At 37.3% G+C, this 5,748-nt stretch overlaps 1 pseudogene; it reads left to right on the top strand.

The window, feature by feature from the left end:
- The first annotated feature begins 2,647 nt into the window (after positions 1–2,647).
- Positions 2,648–5,375, top strand: LOC120433521 (annotated as a pseudogene).
- The last annotated feature ends 373 nt before the right edge of the window (positions 5,376–5,748 follow it).

The raw sequence follows: 5,748 nt of genomic DNA, 5'->3' as shown, positions 1-5,748 counted from the left end.
TGGTTTGTAAAGTAAAACACTGCATACAATATGACTCAAAAGGCTAATTTAAAGAAAACAAACAATACTATACAAAATGAAAAACCTCCATTTGGTTACACCCAGTGATGCAATCATTGACCTCATGACCCTATATAAATAGGAAGTAGTGGGCGGCCTTTCCATACACACTGTCTCACATATAGGACCTGAAGACACAACATGGACACCATGGTAAGTATAACCAAACTACATAAACAAATGAAAGATTCAAATCAATTAATGATGAAGTGACATTTAGCTTTAAGTACATTTGCACAGATGAAACGAATATAACCAATGCTACCACAAACAGACCCGGGATAGTATGTAGAGCCAAGGTTACATGTGCTATGTTTACATTAAAGCATTATGATGGACTATAGGATGACAGAACACAAAATAACAATATATGCAAGTGACAAATGGCAAATGAATTCTGTCCTAGCCACTTTGTCACATGCAGTAGTGGTATATGAAAACACTGGGTATGACAGAAGTGGAGAAGAGATGCTTGGTGCATCATTGGAGGACATAACTAAAGGATTAATCAGAAATTGACATAACAATGAAAAGAAAAATAAATGCTTAATAGTAACAGTGATCATAAATCGTGAATGAGGTTTAATGGAATATATTCCTGAACTAATCTGAAGACCAGAAGTTTGGAGATCTTAGGCCATTAACTCTGCAGAAAGTTGGCAACCTCTGCACACTATGCACGTTAGCATCCGTTTACCCCACTCTGTGATTTTACGTGGCCTATCACTTGTTGTAATACCACTAACAGTTGACAGTAAAATATTTAGTTGTGAGGAAATTTCACGATTGAACTTAAACCTAACAAAGCTGTCCACCACAGCCCATACTCTTTGTCACAACACTTTATGTATGGTGGCCCAGAGAGGTCAAATGTACTACAACTTAAGAAAACACCGGCAAATACAAAAAAAAAATGCTACAAAGAGGACACAACTGAAGTTGAATAAAATGAAAAAGTAGAAAGAAAAACATTTCTCAAAACACAGCAGACTATTTTCTGGGGATACAATAATGTTAACAATGTTCCGTTTGCCTGTACATTATATCCACAACATGTAGTGGTTTCAGAATTGGAATCAGAAATACTTTATTAATCCCTAAGGAAATTATGTGGGTTACGGTTGCTCCAAGACGGTAACAGTAATAGACTAAACTATTTAAACAATACAATAAGTTACAGATTATACAAATTTAAGAAATGGCACTAATATATACAAATCATTCAATTATAAATATCAAAAATTAACAATAAATATAAAAAGGATGTAACTATTGCAGTGTTTACAGTGTATTAGATGGAGGAGTTGTACAGGGGGATGGCCACAAGCAGGAATGATTTCTTGTGTTGTTCATTGGTGCTTTTCGGTAATCTCAGTCGCTCACTGAACGTGCTCCTGTGAGTAGCCAGCACGTCCTGGAATGGGTGGGAGGTGTTATCCAGCATTGTCTTTATCTTGGTCAACATCCACCTTTCAGACACCACCCTAAGGGAGTCCAGTTCCATCCCCACAGCATTACTGGCCTTGCGGATCAGTTTATTTAATCTGTTGGCATCTGCGACCCTCAACCTTCTGCACCAGCATCCAACAGCATAGAGGACAGCACTGGCCACAATCGACTCGTAAAAAATTCTGAGCATTGTCCGACAGATGTTGAAGGACCTCAGCTGCCTCAGAAAATATAGACGACTCTGGCCTTTCCTTCAAAGTGCAGTGGTGTTTTTAACCCGTCCATTTTATTGTCTATGTGTACTCCAAGATATTTATAGTCCTCCGCAGTTCCCTTGGTTTAGCTTTGCTTCTGCTCACCGTGTTGTAGTAGCAGTTTATGAGGTGCCGTAAGGGACATTATTACTGAAACGCTCTCACACACACTATTGAAATTTTACCTCTCACACACACTACTGAAATTTTACCTCTCACACACACTATTGAAATTTTACCTCTCACACACACTACTGAAATTTTATCTCTCACACACACTACTGAAATGCTCTCAAGCACACTACTGAAAACCAAGATTTCAATTGAACAGGAAGGCATTTTAGCTGCACAGGAAGGTGAGGAAAAACAAATAACACATTAATGCACAGCTAACACCGCGGTGACGTCTACAACAGTCTGTTAGAGGTATAATTGAAAAATCTTTTGCCTTCATCAGTGACTATCCAAACATTGTTGTAGGGTAGCAGCCTATTGCAACAAGTCGGGGCATCCTGGATATGCTAGCCGCCCGTATAATCTGGAAAGACTGTGTCTGACAGTACCTCATCTACAATGAAATTACATCAGATCCTTGTCATTTTTTACATACATTCTTTGTTGTTTGAGGTGAGAACCAATGAAGAAGCTGTTGAAAGATTTTTTACGTGTGCTCTGCAATGTATTGAGGCGCTCCAAAATGAAAATTCGGGCAATATCAGACAAGAGCGGCTTTATAGAGAGCTAGATGATCATACACGAACTGTATCTAAAGATTCACAATAGATGTGGTTGTGATCAGGAATGAAACAAGAAATTCCTTAAATGTTTTAATAGTCAAAAAAACAGTGGGGGCAGTACTGAGAAAACAGTTTAACACAGGACTGTACTGGAGAGTTAGGGATGAAGTTAGGGATGAAGTCCATAGAGGGTGAAGCAGTTTTCTGAACAGAGTCCAAGTAGAAGTCAAACCATTCACTTTCTTAAGTCCACTCATATGCCAATCAGGACGAGGTAGGTGTTCACTTTCTGTTTTCTCTCACTTGCTGTCATATCTCATTTTATTAATTACAATTTTGGTTCATCATTTTAATGGAGCTGGCATTAAATGTATCATACATAACTCTTGATGGGTTTTTCCATGTGAACAAATACAGATATCTTTATTTTATGATCATGTTTACTGTATACATTCTCATACTCTGTTGTAATTTCACCATTGTATTCCTCATTGTGGTTGAGAAAAGTCTCCATGAGCCTATGTACATTTTTATTGCAGCTTTGCTATTGAACTCTGTTATGTTAAGCACTGTTATTTACCCAAAGCTTTTGATTGACTTTTTATCTAAAAGACAGATCGTATTTTATTCCGTCTGTCTCTTTCAGTTTTTTATGTTTTACTCCTTGGGTGGTTCAGAATTTTTACTCTTGTTTGCCATGGCCTATGACAGATATGTGTCTATATGCAAACCTCTGCAATATCCAATTATCATGACAAAAAACACTATCAGCATTTTTTTAACCTTAGCTTGGATTGTGCCTTCTTCTCAGGTTGCAGTGGCAGCTGTATTAATGGCCAATAAAAAAATCTGTAACTTTACTTTCACTGGAATTTTTTTGCAACAATACAATTTACAAGCTTCTATGTGTGCATTCAAAAGCACAGACTGTATATGATATGGTTGTACTATTTAATGTTGCAATTCTCCCTGCAGTTTTCATATTCTTCACTTACACCAGGATACTTGTGATATCCTATCAAAGCTGTAAAGAAGTCAGGAGAAAAGCTGCACAGACCTGTTTGCCCCACTTGATAGTTTTGATCAGCTATTTGTGTTTGTGTGCATTTGATATCATTATATCTGGTCTGGAGTCTAATTTTCCAAAGATTGTACATTCAATATTGGCTTTGCAAATCGTAATGTATCCTCCCCTTTTCAGTCCAATTATATATGCCATTTGTTCCACCTTAACAAAGGTTTGTCATTTATTTCTTGAAATCATCCATCCTCAGTCACACATTAAGTGAATACTTTTAACATATTAACCCATAAAACCATTGAATCCAGGTGTTCCAATTATTTACATGGCCACAGGTGTATAACATCAAGCACCTAGATGTGCAGACTAGTGAAATTTGCTTGCTACTAAATATTCCACAGTCATCTATCAGTGGTATTATAACAAATTGGGAAAGACAGTAAATCAGCCATGAAGTGGACACAGAGCGGTGTCAACGGATGCTTATGCTTAGAGGTCGCCAGTTTTCCTCAATCACTACAGACCTCCAAACTTAAGATAACCTTTGTTGTTAGTCGCACACGTGGAAATTTGTTGTGTCACAGCAGAAAGTGGACAGTGGACAAAAGAGAATCGGTTCCTACTTTACCTCGAGGGGGCAGCAAAACTATTAAAATCCATTTCTGCTGCTGTTATTCTGGTGATAAGTCTTATGATTTACTCATTTAACTGGTTCCTTTTGAATTTTTCTTATACAGCATGATGTTCACTTGATTTCTGCTTCAGTATAATGAAGAACAATCACAAGCATTTCATGAGATTAAAGAATTTAATTGGGAAAGAAATCAAATGTATGCAGTGTGTACAGTGATGATTCTTCTTCATAACTTCTGAAATTCTCTGTGGCCAAATGATGATTGATGGCCATCCATTCCTGCCTTATCAGAGCTCCAAGGTGATCACAGTTTGTGGGACTTTGTTTGTTCACTTGCATTATAGGATTGACTATCTCGACTGGATTAAGATTTGGGGGATTTCCTGACTGTAAAATGTTATTTTGTGATCATCCGCAAAACCAATCTAAGGGGCTTGGAAAACTGGACTACTTTAAGTTCCTTGAAGACATTTTACTTCTTCAGTTCAGTGAAGAGTCCCAGATTTTGCTTAAATTCTTAAATTGGCTGCAGATGTGGAAGTTATTGTTTAGTGTTGTTATAGACTGGCCACCTTTCTATCCAGGCTATTTCCAAAACCCAACAACAAAACAAAACTTTTCTTTTTTTCTTAAGTAATGGCATTTTTAGAGTAGATTAAATAGTAGGTGAAAGAACATGAAGTTTTTTTCTCATTAAATTGTTTATTTATGGAAGCCGGTTTAGATCACTGGGATGAACAGGCAACCATTGGCTCTCTCTCTCTTCCCCTGCTTTCCTGTCTCTCTTCACTGCACTAATTAGGCCAGTAAAATGCCAAAAATTGAAAAATTGTTTATTTATTACTTAAATACTTTGGGGTAATATGAATGCCTTGCCCCCTTTCACATTTTCTAAAATCATCCAGTGGGCCGGAATTGGAGTATTAAACCCGATTTTTTTATTCTTCTACTGGACAGAGAGGACACGACTCAGTGGTCAAAGTATTTATAATTATTTTATTCAATCATTACTTTCTGGAAAGGGATGTGCATGAGGCTAAACCCTCAGCAGATCTGAAGCATTAAGCCGGATGCGTATCATATAGGTCTGTTATACGTCACACACAGTTTTGATCAAAACAACTGCCTAGTTCCGCTTTCTGTCTGCATCCTGTTCTTTTGCAGCTCTGCAACAAGCGTCTTATTCTGCACAGTTTCCTGTCTCACTCAGCGATCTATGACCTTTCACATACTTTATGCCTGAAAGATGGCCTGCTTTAGTATACTGGCCTAGATAAAACAATATAATCAGAAAATAAGCACTAAGCCAGACCGATTCTGGGCCTATACAATATTGGTGTTACACAAATGTTGTATAGGCTTGGATACATGCAAACAATAAAAACCTAAAAATGAAAACTGAAAAGAGACTTGTGAATATAGTAATAACTAGAGATAGGCAGTAACGTGTTAAAAGTAACGCGTTACTGTAATCTGATTAATTTTTTCAAGTAACAAGTTAAGTAAAGGATAACTATTGCAAAAAAAGGTATTAGATTAAGGACGTGGTCTCCCAGCCATGGTCCTCTTAGCCCTAATACGATGGACTTGGTC

This window comes from Oreochromis aureus, linkage group 16 (genome assembly GCF_013358895.1).
Source record: "Oreochromis aureus strain Israel breed Guangdong linkage group 16, ZZ_aureus, whole genome shotgun sequence".
Taxonomy (NCBI): Eukaryota; Metazoa; Chordata; class Actinopteri; order Cichliformes; family Cichlidae; genus Oreochromis; species Oreochromis aureus.
The sequence above is the reverse complement of the archived record's forward strand: the minus strand, read 5'-3'. Positions and strand labels throughout refer to the sequence as shown.